The sequence below is a fragment of the Ochlerotatus camptorhynchus genome, unplaced genomic scaffold, assembly GCF_037179485.1.
Source record: "Ochlerotatus camptorhynchus isolate MF236.1 unplaced genomic scaffold, CSIRO-AGI_Acam_v1.1 ptg000274l, whole genome shotgun sequence".
NCBI lineage: Eukaryota > Metazoa > Arthropoda > Insecta > Diptera > Culicidae > Ochlerotatus > Ochlerotatus camptorhynchus.
Window position 1 is genome coordinate 4,531,252 of NW_027040763.1, and position 16,871 is coordinate 4,548,122.

The window sequence follows — 16,871 nt, forward strand, 5'->3', positions numbered from 1 at the left end:
TTGGGAAAATTATAACGTAAGAAAAGTAATCAATTTTAAGGTTAGTTTTGTTTCCATTGTACCAATTGGTTCTATCTACACTAGTGTGGTTTGAAAAGAAATTTAGTTTTGCATTTGAGTCACGAAGCCCGCTCTGTTTTTTCTTCGATGGTTTTTCTTCCGGATTGGGATTTTTTTCTGAATTTTGTTGGTTTTGATTGGGTGATTGTGGTTTTTTTTGGCTATGGCTGATTTTTTGACTGGTTTATGGATTTTTTTTTGGTCCATTGGATGGTGGGTGTCAAACTCAAATTTGGTAGGATGTGAATGTGAATTGAGCGTGAGTGAAAATGGAAACGATAAGAACTGAAAAGTTTGAAAAATGAAGCTACAGAAATGTAATGAAACTAAACGTTGGTGGGTTTCTTTTGCTAAGTAAATATTAATAATTATTTGCTTTGAACAATCAGAAATCATTAACACTGACGGTTAAATAAGAGAAAATTTGTTTGGTTATTGGCATTATAATGGGTTGCAAAAATCTGCATCTTTGCACGATAGTGCGCGAAAGCCTGTCGCTAGTTTAAGATTGAAAGAAAACACAGGAAATTAGGAAATTCGAACAAACGGGCAATCACATCAGCTGATGATGGTTTATCAGAAAAACTATAGGAAATCAAATTTCAACTCTCACTCAGTGTGGACAGTACAAACAAAATACTATTAAATAAATTCTATTCTAAGCGCGCACAGCAAGTATGATGACACTGGCAGGAGGTCAGAAGGGGAAGAGATTAAATAATTGGAATACTCAAAATGAAAACTCGATTACATTGGATGATAGTGTCACTCGACGCTGATGGTGTAATAATTGTTGTCATTACTGACACCAGATGTCGTTTGGGTTTTGCGATACTTGGATTTGAATAACCATCGGGTCGGATGTTTAGGTGTGATGTATAGCGAGAGATTGGGTTGCGGTTAGTGTCCCGTTGCAGTTAACATGCATGTTTTGTTTTGTTTCGCACGTCAGGTGGTCGTCATGTGCCCGTTTTTTAAGTGGTGTCATTTATTTTTGTATAGTGAAGTCGCGCTTAGTTTTTCAAATAGAACGTTGATCTATTCTCTTCATCGGCTTTCTCTTTGGATCAACAATGGTCGTGTAAAGGCATTTGTGGATATTTTCGACACTGTTCTTTGAGAACTTTCTCATTTCGAAAGAAAAGCACACAGATCGTGATAAGAAAATGAAACACACAAAACGATCGTCTGCACGTCTGCTTCAATTCGTTTGTAATTTACCTCTGCAGTATATTCAATATTTACATGGAGAATGTGTTTTTTGTTTATCTATATCTTTTCGGTTTACGATCGGTGATCAATGATCTGTGCAAAGAGGGGGAGGTAGCTCATCGATTCTTCCGGTTCGCCTCCTAGCATCGTGCTATAAGGTACCAGGCGATAACCAGGGTAGTCGATCGATAGCTCGATGACGTCATTTCGTTGGCGTCTGCAATGGGAAATTCTCATAGCAGGCGTTGACGATGGGACGTTGTCGAGTTGTTGAATAGCAACTATCGTGGTAACTCACCGATTACCTGTCGATCTGCCAAATTTGGAAAGACGTCTGCATTGAATTGTCTCATATAATAATATTCCGCCCACTATATCACAAGAAATTGCGAGTAGCTGAGTGGAATGGAGATAAGTTAAGCATTGGGTACAGGACCAAGTCTCCCCTGGGTGGTGCCAGAAGATGAGCGCAATAGAATCATCCAGTTGCCATAAGGCACGGAATGAGACTATTGCATGGCTGGGTAGTCAAAGTCTTCCATTCGTTAGTCATTTCAGGTGGATTAGAACAGGTTTAGGTTTAGGGTGGGCGTTGGCCAGATTTGGATTTTTCAGATGTAATCCTGGATAGGACCATAGAGGTAACTCTAAGACTAGTAGGTCTCGAAGAAACGTGCTCAACTTTTTGGCTCAGCTCTGGTACTCTCTTCGGTCCCAAGCTAATCGATTCACCCCTCGACACATAGGAAAATCCACTAACCCATCATTTTATCTGTCAAACTTTCATAGCGAATCAAAACAAACATAGTGTAGTACTAGAATTTCCACTAGAATGGGGTACGTTAATCGTTTGCTTGGGACCAATAGGCTAGTCAAGTAGTGAGCCAATTTAAAATCGTTTGTTTCGTATTGATTGTTGATAGGACCCTGTCATTGAACGTCGCGTGAAAGTGGAACTTAATGAAGGCCTAAGTACTTTTTCGTAGTTTTTAGTTTTCGGATTTGAAAGATCGTCGGTTACAGTGGCCTGCTTACTGAGCAGAAAAACGCGGTCCCAGGTCCTTACATATCAAAGAGATTTATGGTAAAATCGCTTGTGTATCGTGTATTTTGCGAAACTCGTTGTTGTCGTTGGTTCCGGGTTTGAATGGATACACAAATTTGAGCAACGGTATTATGTGATATGAGGGGCTCGGTGGCCTTAGAGCAACCGTTTTTGCTTACTGAGCAGAACATCATGAGTCTAATCTCAGGCCCATCCACATTCAAGATTCGTCAATCGTTTTATTTGTTAATATGGTGATAACAGCAACTCGGTGATTAAAAAGGTGCTCGTCTGCCTAGTGGCAAACGTTTTTGCTTACTGAGCAGAAGACCGTGGGTTTAGTCCCAAGTTCCTTCGCGTTATATGATCGTTAGGACATCAATTCAGCTTATCGTTTACCAAAACAAACCCTGCTGCAAACCCAACCCTCTCCAACATCCCAGTGATTCCTCGTGGAAGTGCAGAGGTGTTCTCGGCTTCCATCAAAGCGAGTGTCATGTCAACACAATCCTTCCCATTCCTTTCTTGACCTGTGTTCGGGCGCGGCCGGCGCTGGTATTGCCTAATTTAAGATCACCAGTTTTTACACATTGAGGATGATTGCTAGTCCCAAGCATCGTCTATTGGTTCTCTGTGTAATTACAGCTGATCTGGCAGTAACAGAGAAGCAACCGTGGGCGGTCAATCAAGCTCAAGCTCAAGCTCAATGATCTGTGCAAAGAGATCTGCGCGTGCGCGCTCTCGCTTATCATTCTACTATTCTCTACTGACATGAATTCAAGCTGAACATTGTAAAGCCCTACAGTAAAAGTATGGACGACTGTTACCACAAAACTGAAAAAAAGCTGTTCCAATCGAGCAAAGCGGTGCATTTTGACGGTTCGATTGGAACAACTTTTGACAGACGTCCATACTTTTACTGTAGGGCTTTAGAACATTACATTAGGTCCTACACACTTAATCTAGCTCGGTAAAATCTCCAACAGGCGATAACCTCGGCATTTACTTTTGCTGATGTCTCTGCAAAATATTTATTTGTTAGCTGATATCTCAGCAAAATGTGCTTTTTAGCTGAGTCTCAGCAATTGTTTTACTGAACCTCAGCAAAAAAAATTGCAGAACTACTCTCGGCGAAAGAATTTAAGTGTGTAAGTAATATTGATTTAGATACTTTGTCTTTTGTTAATAACTTAAGCACATAACTGTTTCTTGTTGTGTTTGTCATATTAGATGCTAGATAAAATCTTCTTTTATCGATCTGTGGTGCCGAAAATACATGAGAATATATTTACATGGCCGTGGGTATACAAAGAGAAAGTCGACGAAGAGACACTGTCAATGTTATTTAGGACCTAATACAATGTTCAACTTGAATTTCATTGAAAGCCCACGCATATTACATCTGGATTGGAGGCGTTGCGGCAAAGTGACAGCTAAATCTATTGTCTAACTGTCAAATTTACGTCAACGCAACGCAAACAAATCTAATGTGTGTGGCCCTTGAGAGTGTTTAGGTTTAGAACAAATGGACGAGTGCACCGATGAATTTGAGTTCACTCACTCGCGAAAAAGTGACACAAGCTGCGGGCAATGATTACTAATCATGAACACTAAATGTTCATTATTCATTAATGAACATTTAGTGTTCATGATTAGTAAACATTGCTCGCAGCTTGTGTTACTTTTTCTCGAGTGAGTGAACTCAAATCCATCGGTGCACTCGTCCATTCAGTTTATAGCATTCCAAAATGAGTTAAATCAGAAACGTCTCGTAAAATGCTCTAGGGGAAACAGCCCTATTGTTGCGGTACGTTAGCAGCGTTAGAAGCCTATTGTTGTGTATGAAGGTCTCCATACACAACAATAGGCTTCTAACGCTGCTAACGCACCGCAACAATAGGGCTGTTTCCCCTAATAGGTTTTGCACCGTTGGGGTTAACCTCAATCTGATGACAGTTCAGTGGTGACTTAAGGCCCAAACGCAATGCACGGAGAACAAATTCGTTAAATTAAGATAACAATCCTAATAGTTACTTTCACATGGAAAAATATTGTTATTTGAAAGAAACCTATAGTTATTTCAACATTAATTCGACCGTCAACTCAATCATATCTACCTAATAGATTCAACTGTTCATCTTATACTAAATTCAACTATAACTTTGATCAATTATAACAACCGCCAAATGTAATTTAAATATATACTTTGGTTTCAAGTGATCATCATAAATCCACACACTTTTAACTTGTGATGCGTAGAGCAGGCGATAAGATAGCTGGCTCTCACGCAGATGAACACGGTTCAAATCTAAGTTGAATGTTCTTGGTCACTTTTTTTATGATTTTGCAGTTGTGTTTTTGGGATCGATAAAGAAGCAAAACAAACTTCCTTGATATGTCGATAATGAAGAGCAGTTCGTTTAATAAGCATTGTAAAAATTTGCTTTCCTAACAATAGTTTTCTTGAATCAACTAAAGCATAGTTGTATTTTGGAGTTTGACGTTTGTTCATCTACTGAAAAATATAGTTGAGCCAACCGAGGAGCCAACTATGGACTATAGTTGTTGCCCTCTATATATAGTCAAATCAACTATAGTTTCGGGTTATCTCTAAAACAATTGAACAATATAGTTATTTTGACCGGAAAAATAATTGTGTCTGCTATAATTTGTTCTCCGTGTGTGGACGGAAGCGAAACGGAAACGGAAAGTTTGACAGTTGTCACAAATGACATTAAGAAGCCTAACCGATGTCGATTTGGTTTTAACTAGTTTTCAATCCGACAAGTAGGCTTACTTAGATCGGGCTTTTCCGCTGCCGCTGCCGTTCCTTCCGTCATTGCGCTTGGGCCTTTAGGCTCTGAACCATTTGGTGGATAATTTTAACTTTTGGTTAAAATTTGACAGATGGAAAGTTATCGATTAACCCTGCTATCCGTGCGTGGTTACTTCTGACAGACAAGCAGTTAAATTATGACAACCTTGGCTAAGTTCTTCTCGAAAACCGGTCGATCGACAGCACAGGGATTTTCGAACATAGAAAATAACTTTCGAAATGTCACTTTTAACCACGAGTTAAATTTAACTCGGCAAATGGTTCACAGCCTTAGTCGATTTTTTCTTGGGTAGATTTTCTCGATAATTTTTCAGACTGCAATGTAAACCACACTTCTGCAATGTCCACGATCAACATCCTTTCGCTGCGCTGTTCCTCGACAATTTTCAAGTTAAAATTCGGAAATTTTAGAATATGTTTTTTTTTCGAAAAAAACGACTAATAGTACGTTCAGACTACAGAGTTATAACATGTTATACCGCTATCTTGATGGTGGTTTCTGTGTTGCAATTAGTTGACAACCGTTATAACAGGTAACTCTAAGACCACTGGGCCCCGAAGAAAATCATTATTATTTTTGGCTCACTCAGGCTGTGTTCCATTTGGCGAATTTTCACTTAAATTTGACACTTCGAAAATAAATTAAGATGTTCGAAAATCCCTCTGTTGTTGATCTTCCTATTTTCGAGAAGGTGTTTGTCAAAATTGATTCCTGGTCTGTCAGAAATAAGTCTGGTACAATAGCAGGTTTATTTGAAAATTTTCCATCTGTCAAATTTAAGTGAAAAGTCACCAAATGGAACGCAGCCTCAGTACCAGAACAACGGTCCCAAGCAGTCCCAAGCTATTTCACTCACCCCTGCATGTTCTGCATGAATCCACACACCCCTGATGTTATCTGTCAAACTTTCATAGCGAATCAAAACAAACATAGTGTAGTAATAGAATTTCAACTAGAATAGGGTACGTTAATCGTTTGCTTGGGACCAATAGGCTACTAAAGTGGTGAGCCAATTTAAAATCGTTAGTTTCGTATTGATTGTTGTTATAACTCTCCAGTCTGGACAGGGTTTAAGACTAGAAGGTCCTGAAATAACGTGCTCAACTTTTTGGCTCAGCTCTGGTACTCTCTTCGGTCCCAAGCTATTCGATTCACCCCTTGAAACATAGGAAAATCCACTAACCCCTCATTTTATTTGTCAAACTTTCATAGCGAATCAAAACAAACATTGTGTAGTAGTAGAATTTCGACTAGAATGGGGTACGTTAATCGTTTGCTTGGGACCAATAGGCTAGTCAAGTAGTGAGCCAATTTAAAATCGTTAGTTTCGTATTGATTGTTGTTATAACTCTGTAGTCTGAAAGTACTATAAGGCTGTGAATCGTTTGCCGAGTTAAATTTAACTCGTGGTTAAAACTGACATTTCGAAAGTTATTCTCTATGTTCTAAAATCTCCGTGCTGTCGATCGACCGATTTTCGACCCACGGTTGTCAAAATTTAAATTCTTGTCTGTCAGAAATATTCATACTCGCATAGCAGGATTCATCGATAACTTTCCATCACACACTGTCAATTCCACTGCGAAACGTCTCTTGGATCACCTTATAAGGTGATCTGGTGTTAATGGTGCTGAATGTGATCTGGTGTTAATGGTGCTGAATGTAAACATAAACAAAGTAGAAATTCATATGAGAGTGAACTGTCAGTTCTACTGTGTTCTGTCAAAAGTTCTTGGTAAACAAAAAAGTCAGCTGATCGCAACTGTCTCGTGGACAGCCTTATTGAATGTCAATAACTATAACATTGGGCGATCCATTGGCGAGATCGATTTTCGTGAACCACGGTACTGAAAGATGTTTTTAGATCAAAGTGTGCCTTGGCCTTGGTTTTAAGGGCCACCTACATGAGATCCGAAATTGACGCGTTGCAGCAAAGTTAGAGCTAAATATATTGTCTAACTGTCAAATGTACGTCAAACGGATCTAATGTGGGTGGCCCTTAAGAGTTATTTCTATGGTTTTATAAGGTTTAATGTAAGCCAGACATTTGACACAGCTACTAAGCAAGCCTGGCGGAAAATAGAGTTTTTTTTTACTTATTGCCTCTTGCCGAGTTTCAGAAGCGGACGTTGCTTCACAGTTAAAATAACGTTTCAAACTTGAATCTACACATTTTAAAGATTTATTCGGTATCAATAGATTTAAATCTATTGATAAATTGCTGAGCAGTGATTTTTCAAACATTGCCAATTTGCCGTTACACATTTTACCGGGGGCAGCGTGTTCGGACTGTTAAGGCTGTGAACCATTTGCCGAGTTAAATTTAACTCTAGTTAAAAGTGACATTTCGAAAGTTATTTTCTATGTTCGAAAATCCCCGTGCTGTCGATCGACCGGTTTCAACCCACTGTTGTCAAAATTTAACTTCTTGTCTGTCAGAAATAACCATGCTCGGATAGCAGGGTTCATCAATAACTTTCCATCTGTCAAATTTTAAACAAAAGTTAAAATAATCCACCAAATGGTTCAGAGCCTAAGGGTATTGATTACATCAGCGAACATCACCATATTAGGCTGTGAACCATTTGCCGAGTTAAATTTAACTCGTGGTTAAAAGTGACATTTCGAAAGTTATTTTCTATGTTCGAAAATCCCCGTGCTGTCGATCGACCGGTTTTCAACCCACGGTTGTCAAAATTTAACTTCTTGTTTGTCAGAAATAACCATGCTCGGATAGCAGGGTTCATCGATAATGTTCCATCTGTCAAATTTTAAACAAAAGTTAAAATAATCCACCAAAAATGGTTCTGAGTCTAAGGGTATTGATTACATCAGTGAACATCACCATATTAGCGCCACCCGTTGGGACGTTGTATGAGAGTGAACTGTCAATTTGTTAGTTGAGTGTCAAAAAGTGAAGAGAACTTCATAAGAGTTTGTGCCTAGATTTCCAAACAAGTTTTGAGGAATAGTCTAAGGAATTTGTGAGGAGAGCTGCAAATTAATTCGAAGAAGAAATCCAAGCATGTGAGTGGAATTACAAGGGTAGAAGAATGCAATGGGAAATTTGATGATGATTCAATGAACACTATTTCAAACGAGTTCTCAGGAATGTTTCAAGGGTATTCCAAGGAAAATGTCGAGAGTAGCTCTAGCGAAATTTTAGATAAAATCACAGTGAAATAAATTGCCGTAGAGGTTCAGTAAACTGAAAATTTGCCAAAGTTTCGATGAACCATATAATAGTTTACTGAAATTCGGCTCGGGTTTAAAAAAAATCATTTGCCAAGCTTCGTCAATAGTAATCACTGATCTGAATGAAAAAAATCTCAAACTGCCGAAATAATCAAAAAAAAAAAAAATTATCGAACTTCACGGCATTCATATTTAACTTAGCCGAAAATAATCCGAATCTATAAGCGTTCTGCAGCTAAAGTTGTTAGTCAAGTTTGCAGCTTATTCCGACAGAAGATGTTTTCAGGGTTTCAATAGATTTCGTAAATCAACAAAGATAGAAGAACGGACTGTTTCTATTTATGAAATTATCCGAAAAATATGCACTTTAGAACTCTCGATATTATTGAATCAATTTTACCTCATTTCAGTGAACAAACAATCGATGGATTGCTTTCGCTTACTACAGCGATGGATTGCTTTCGCTTACTAAGTTGAAATTTTATATGAAAGATTGTATCTAATCATCAATGCTACCACTCTTCTCGCGGTACTAAGTGAAACAATTTTTTTCATCGACTAGAACATTCAAAAATTACTTAAGAATTATGATTCTCATATTAATGTCAGCGATTGAGAATTGTTCCTTCGTTAATGTGCTGGAAATGGCCAACCGGTGGTCAGTTAACGACTCGACGGAACCAGAAATTAATATCATTAGCTTAATACATTGTTCTAGCTACACGTTTCATGATTGATTAAATCCCTAACTACGATGCATTATTCGCCATCACGTCAGTCAGTCAGTCAGTTACATATGGGGCTGATGAATGTAGCAAAACCCATGACCGTTCATCATATTGGCACAGAGAAACAGATGCACCTATTTAAATAAATTTTCATCGCGGAAACAAAATCTTGCATACCAAGTCTCAAACATTGTTATTGTTACGATAGAATGTATAGAAACGTCAAAGTGATCCGATGCCGTGGTGAGAGATTCGCGAAACTAATAACATTTAAATTGAACGTCGAATGCGTGTACGACGATTGAGGACAAAGAGCTACGTCTGTTTGTCTGTGCTATTGGTGTGATGTCACGTGTGAGCTGCCACTGTCCTGCACTGGTAGAAGTGCTGTTTATGCATACAACAGCGCTCTACCCATCAGTGAGTGACAATCATCGCCCAAACAGCGCAGCGAGCGGTGGAGAGCGGAGTACGTTCTAATTGATTGCGCTATTGTTGTCACTGGGCCCCAGATTACCTCTCGCACTCAGTGTTGCATTTACACCGAACTTGGGTTGATTGATGCTACATTCCTCGCAAACTTACAGAGAACAAATACGAGTGTGACAAGGCGTTTCTGTAGAAATTTATTCATAGCCCCAGACAAGGATCACTTTTCTAATTAATCCACTCGCTTTCTATGTAGAAGCACAACTTTTCTGGATTTTTTCCTGTGATTTAAACAACTGTCCCGCTTCGGTTCCTGCACGGTGAGTGCATTTGCTCCTTTCCGCCGCGACCTGTCAAACCTATTGTCAATTATGACCGCGAGGTGTCTCGTCGGGTCGCACACTCTTTGGGTCGCGGAACCGCGCAAATCAATTAATGAAATGATTCAAAAGATGGCGCTGCGGTTGCCGTCGCCGTCGATGTTTAAATTCGTTCTAATGAAATTTCCCGACCATCATCCGCGAAAAGGGTTCAGTCGGTGGTTTTTAATCGTTCAATGCTGGGGACGTCCGGACGTCGACGTGATTGTGTTTACCAATAATCACACGCGCTCGCGGCATTGGCGGCGTGATCCTTTTTCGGGCTACGCAGCGCCTCAAGGGAAGTATCGGTCTAAGTGCTAGGAGAAATTTTTAATTGAATTTCCTGCTTTTTGCGCGATTGACGACATCGAGTCGGGGAGCGAATTCTTGTGACGCGGGGCAATAATTTATATTTTTTCCCACCCACCACCACCGTCAACGGAAAAAGATGGAAAACAAAAGTTGACCTTTTCCTTTTGTGTTTCCGGGGAAATTTGACATTCATAGCTGAGGCTGGACAGAAAGTTTGCGCACTCGAGAACATCAGCCATTGAACTCCATTAGAAACATAGAAACATTAACGAGGTAAACAGAGCCCTCGTTTCGATAATTTTTATCGCTCTGATGGGGCTGGTTGGTTGGTACTTGAGCCGCTTTCCAGCTGGGGAGGTTCATTTGCAATTAAAAGAGGGGGGTTTTTAATTAGAAAATCGATTAAAAACTCTCTTCAACCCTTAATAGGAAAGCAACTGCGGTGGGAGGCAATTGTCTGCTCCACAAGGACTTTGCGAACCATTTTTGTGGGTTGGAAATTATAGCGATGATTATAAACCCAATCGGTCCATTGTAATTGTGTATTGTTCTTTCTCGTGTCTCCGTACGCTTTGCCGGCAGCCGCCACCGCTGCTATTACAGCCACCCATCGAGCCTTGTTGATGGGAGTGGGCGGGGATGGGTGGACGATTGATTGAGTTCCTAATGGGATTACACTCGCCAATGAGCGGCGGGTGGCGGAGCACCTACTACTAAATTTAAATTCAGGTTAGCTGCCAGTTTTTTTTTTCCGTTCACGAAACGACCCAGATTTTCCGAAACCAAAGGAACGCCCGAAAATAGGCTCCTGATACCCACTCCATGTTATGTATACAGCGTTTTGGCTATCTTCAAGCTCATTTCTCTTGCCGTGTCGCATCCCTACTCCCCATTTCTTACACCGTCATCGTCGTCGGCCGTTGTTAACCGGGTCCCACCCGAGCAGCAGAAAAGGGGTTTTATAATCACATTCAATGGATAATTATGCCTTAACTATCATTAAAATATTCCATTTTGAGGATTATAATTATCATTATTTCGACATTAAGAATTTTAATGTCGTTGGCTCTCGTTCTCGTTCGGCTTCCCTCCCGAGTGGGTTATATGTTTTCCTAGGGGTGGCCGGGGTTTCGCCTAGATGTCGGCACTTACACCCCTTCGCTGCCATCATCGGAGCTCTTCGAGAGTCTTGCTTGAGAGCAATGAACGAGCAACGCAAAGAGAGTCAGCTGTGAGGAAAATTGTTTTTGTTTTTCGAGGACTTTCCTTCGGCATGCTGTACTTACTAACGGCAAACGGCGGCAAGCAGGCAGTTAGTCACATCAGATGGTACCCGACCGCCATCATTGCCGAGAGGAAGCAGAAGGCAGAAGGGTGCAATAAATTTTAATTCTTTCTCAGTTTGTGATTTTCCGAGTTGCTTAATGTGGCCAATGCGAGGCGCGGCAGGAGAAGCTGTGATAAAGCAAAGCTGTGAGTCCAAAGTCAAGTTCGTGATTGAAGGCTTGCGAAGGTTGGATTGTTTTTTTTTCTGGATGTTTCATTTTGGATGAACAGTGGGACGGAGCGCTGAAAAAGGTGACTGAATAGAATTTGTTTTAAGGATATAAGCACGGCTCCTGGTTTTCGTATGCATCGATAGACCAATGCTACACAACACTTATTTTTACAGATGAAATATATGTGAAATATTTCGAAGAACTTAGCTATTTCAACACAGCATGCTGCATAGCAAATCTGTCAAATTATGCACTGGACAATAGATACAAAGATCGATGTAATGCTGAATCGACTGATAAGTGATGCAACTTTAACGTCAGAAGTCGCAACTCGAACTCACGGACTTCAGTTTGTTAATCTTTCAACTTTTGATTGTATGCATCATTAAAGCAAATCCAAGTTAATCGATTCATTAATCAATGAATGGACATAGGACCTACACGGAAAGATGAAACAACTCAAAATTAAGTCATCCTCATCTTGACAGCTACTTAGGCTGTGAACCATTTGCAGAGTTAAATTTAACTTGTGGTTAAAAGTGACATTTCGAAAGTTATTCTTGATGTTCGAAAATCCCTGTGCTGTCGATCGACCGGTTTTCGAGAAGAACTCAGCCACGGTTGTCAACATTTAACTTCTTGTCTGTCAGAAATAACCACGCTCGGATAGCAGGGTTAATCGATAACTTTCCATCTGTCAAATTTTAACCAAGAGTTAAAATGATGCACCAAATGGTTCAGAGCCTTAGAGTTCTTTGCAAAGTGTCAAATTTTGTGTATTTTCAAGAGTCATCGTTTTGATTGAAATTGAACTGTTCCGAGATGAGTCAATATTGAGTAAAAATGACATAAAGTCAAGTTTTGACTTTGAAAATATTTTGGGTGATTTTATTTATGTTTTTTCCATTCTTCTATTAAAGAATCAACAATAGTTAAAATTAAAATCAATGCGGCTTTTTTAATTGATCTTATAAATCAACCCAGACTTATAGAAGAACCCAATCGAGGAAAACCAAGAAAGAAACTTCTGCACCGTTTTTTCCTGAACACAAATCACATCGAAGTTCCGTGATCATCTCCATAAACTATGCCGAAATATCTTCCACCGACATCTCATTTTGGTAAAACACTGGGTTTTCAATTTGAGATTTAAATGGCATCTGATCATCCTCAAGGGTGACTCGAAAGAGTTTTCTTCGACATCTTCCGTGTTACCCGCAACAGAGTTATGTGAGAGAAAATGCTTTTGGAAGTTTATGAAAAAGCTAAAAATCGAACCACATTAGGGGCTTCTCAGTGGGACTGCCGACTTCCGACTTGTTCCGAATTTATAGGTGCTGCTTAAAAATCTCCAGATCACCATTCCTTCAAAAATAAGAAATTGAAAATGAAGGTAACATTTGCTGATAAATAAAATAATAAAGCTTACCTATCAACTTTTGGTAGCTTCCTTCGTCGATCTTTTTCTTTAGCTCCTCCATTATTATTTTTCCCACCAATTCACGAAATTATAACTCCTTGAAAACTCGTGTAAAAGCGATTGCTTCCGGTAGATGACAGAGCTTAAATGAAATAAGTATGACGCACGATGCAATTTTTTCATCCAAGTTAAAGTGAAATCACAACACTACATTTTGGATACTTTCAAAAAGTGGAAAAAGGAACAACTCAAAATCGAGATGGAATAATAAAGGCCCAAACGCAATGTGGACGGAAGCGGAACGGAAACGGAAAGTTTGACAGTTGTCACAAATGACATCAAGATGCCTAATCGAAGTCGATTTGGTTCCAACAAGTTTTCAATCCGACAAGTTGGCTTACTCAGATCGGGCTTTTCCGCTGCCGTTCCGCTTCCGCTGGCATTGCGTTTGGGCCTCTGGAACTCTCAAACGACTACTGTTCTGAGCACAATCATCGTGAAAGTAATTATTTTTGTAATACTTTTTAAGTTAAAAGTACGTATCAATCAGAAAAACATTGTATCCTAAATAGTAGTCTTTGGAGAGTACTTTTTGTCTCGATTTTCAGTTGTTTTGTTTCTACCTAAGATGAAGAGAAGACAATTCAAGCTGAAAAATGCATTAGTTCGTAAGTAACAACGATCGATTATCTTCATCGACTTTCTCTTTTGTTAATAACTTGGGTACATAACCGTTTCTGATCCTATTTGTCGTGTTAAAGGGCGAACACGAAATTATTGCGACACATTCAACAGGGCATAACTTTTTTACCATTGGGTAAAAATCAACCAAATTTTGCACACTTTCTCATTGATGTGTATTGTGTACATGCTGTCAAACTCGAAGTCGTGTTTTTCGATTCAACTAAAATGGAGGGGAACCAACGCGAGTTGAGAGAACAAATTCTTTCCAAACACCTGGAATTTCCTGACCTGTCGCACCGGCAGTTGGGAAAAATGTTGAACATTCACCATTTAACCGTCTCCAGAGTGTTGAAGCGGTTCCAGGAGCGGTTGACGTTGGACCACGGCAAAGGAGCTGGAAGAAAACCGGGACCGGAGAACAAAAAGACGGAGGGAAAGGTGAAGCGGATGATTAAAGCAAATCCCAATGTCTCAAGCCGTGATTTGGCTAAAAAGATCGGCATGTCGCAGAGCTACGTCCAGAATGCAAAGAAGAGAGCTGGACTACATACATACAAGGTACAGAACTTCCCAAACCGCGATGAGCGGCAACAATCGACGGCTAAAACTCGGGCACGGAAGCTCTACGAGATATGGCTGCTGTGTGATGGACGACGAAACGTATATAAAAGCCGATTTTAAGCAAATTCCGGGGTTGGAGTTTTTCACCGGCAAGAGCAAGTTCGATGTGGACAACAAATTTAAGAAGAAGAAAATGTCGAAGTTCGCCTCCAAATATCTCATTTGGCAGGTCATCTGCTCTTGCGGACTGAGGAATGAGCCTTTCGTGACAAAGAGCACAGTAAATGGCGAGATCTACAAATCTGAGTGCCTCGAGAAGCGCCTTTTGCCGTTCTTGCAGCAGCACGACGAAGCTCCGCCATTTTGGCCAGATTTGGCATCATGCCACTATTCTAAAAGTGTCCTGGAGTGGTATGAGGCCAATTCTGTCCATTTTGTTCCAAAGGACATGAATCCGCCAAACTGTCCGGAGCTGCGCCCGGTGGAGCAGTACTGGGCAATAATGAAGCGGGAACTTCGAAAGAGCAAGAAGACAGTCAAAGACGAGAAGGACATGTTAAGAAAATGGAAAAAAAACTGAGATGACACTGTAAATACTTTGATGGAGGGCATCAAGCGAAAATGCGTTCAATTTTACACCCAAGGCTCCATCGATTAACTTTTCTTTTGATTTTTGAAGTAAATATATGTATAAAACTACCCTAAAATTTTGGTTTGATTCTAAACATTATAAGAAAATTGGTATGACATTTTCGGTGTCGCAATAATTTCGTGTTCGCCCTTTAGAAGCTATAAATAGAGAATCTGTCAAAGTTACTTAGTACCTAATGCATTGTTCAGCTTGAATTAGTTTCTTTTTGTCTGTGACGTGTTCTTCTTCTCTCGAAGAAACTTTCCTTATGAACATCAATTGTCAAAATACAAGAAAATAGATTCCCTGTTGTAAAAATTCTCGCATTTCTATACGTTCACCCGACCAATCAGACGGTGGTTCGCGTTTGACAGGTTGGTTCATAAAAGTCCCCCTATGGTCTCCTCTTCCTCTTAGGTTTCTACGTGTATTCACAAAAATACTTCCGGACTCCCTGATTTTAAAGTCCCCAGAATCGATTAAATTCAAAGCATCGCCCAATACTACCGCTTGACAAATGACGAACGCAGCCAAGTTCAAGCGAGGAGAACCAAAGCAAGCCAAGCTTTGAGGAAAGCGTTGCGATTTTCAAACCGTTCAAGAGTGAAAAACGAATCGGATCCACAGTTTAGGAAGCTCGGAACAGCCAACCGAAATGAAACCAATAGTAGTGGGCTGTTTCTTCTGGGCGGTAACGGTAATAAGCCCCCCTCCCCCACAAAATAGAAAAGAGTATTATAGGCACTGCCAAAAGGCACGAACGATTTCTTCCAAACCCGGTAGGACCTTATAATTTCGGTAATTGAAAATGTTTGTTGCTGTTGTTAGACGACGAAGACACATTGCATGTTCGGTATCAGTTTTCCCAAGGATCGTCGTGTTTGAAGAAAATGTAGGTAGTTCGGTCATTTACGGAGACAAGGTGAAATTCCAACTTCTGCTAGGACCTTCCGCGTTTATCTTATGGATGTGGCTTTTTGCAGGTTGGCCGATATGCGAAGCGGGAGGCAATTTAATTAGCATTTCTAGCTTCGACAAGTAATCAGCACAACCATTTGCGGTTCAGATAGTCGCCCGGTGAGTGTGTGTAAATAGAAATACGAATTTTTCACGTTACTAATGTTCAGGTGTCTGTCTCCGGGCAGCGTTTTCAGGTTCCAAGGTGAACTAATTACACACAGAAAAAAAAAATATCAGAAGGTTGTCGCAAGCCTCCAAATTTATTCGAAGCTGTTACGATTACAAACAATGGGCTTGTTCAAGCGTCCCTCTCACCCTTCGAGAAAGGACCTAAACGGCGACACGAAAAAAATACATAAAAAATGTCTGGCATGAACCACGTGGAACGTAAACACTGAGTGCGTAAGTCAAGTTTAGAAGGGGAAGAGATTAATTAAAACCATTACAGGCACAACTAGTCCGTTTGTTCGTTCGCGGTCGGAGGCTAGTTTGGCTATTACTGGCCGCATGACGTAAGTCCACCGAATCCCAGAAGCTCGATAGGAGAAGCCAGACCTGTGGGTGGGTGTTTGATTGGTAATTATCCAACGTAAACGCGAGCCGGGAAGGAACGCAAATCGCGATTGGAGAATCAATTACTTGATTGTTTTTCACGTGCCACCCTCACCCGCGACGCAGCGGTGATTACAGACCACCAGACCAAGAATGAAGGAACAGAAATTCCTTCTCGTTACCCGTTGCTGCGTTTGTATACATTTTAAGGAGTACACCAACCGAAGGAACCGTTACCTTTCGATGATGATAGAGCGCGCGAAGGCTTGTTCGAAATCGTAAGAATAAACAACCCAACCCGAAAGTTGCTTGCCATACACATTACCTATTGCCCAGCGGAACACACCCATATCCAACCAACTAGAATCAACGAAGGACGAAGGT

General features: G+C 40.3%; 1 protein-coding gene across 7 annotated transcripts in view; it reads right to left on the reverse strand.

The window, feature by feature from the left end:
• The window catches only part of ab (abrupt), a 222,850-nt gene that overhangs the window by 13,741 nt on the left and 192,238 nt on the right, over window positions 1–16,871 (reverse strand). The gene's annotated exons all lie outside the window — the stretch shown is intronic.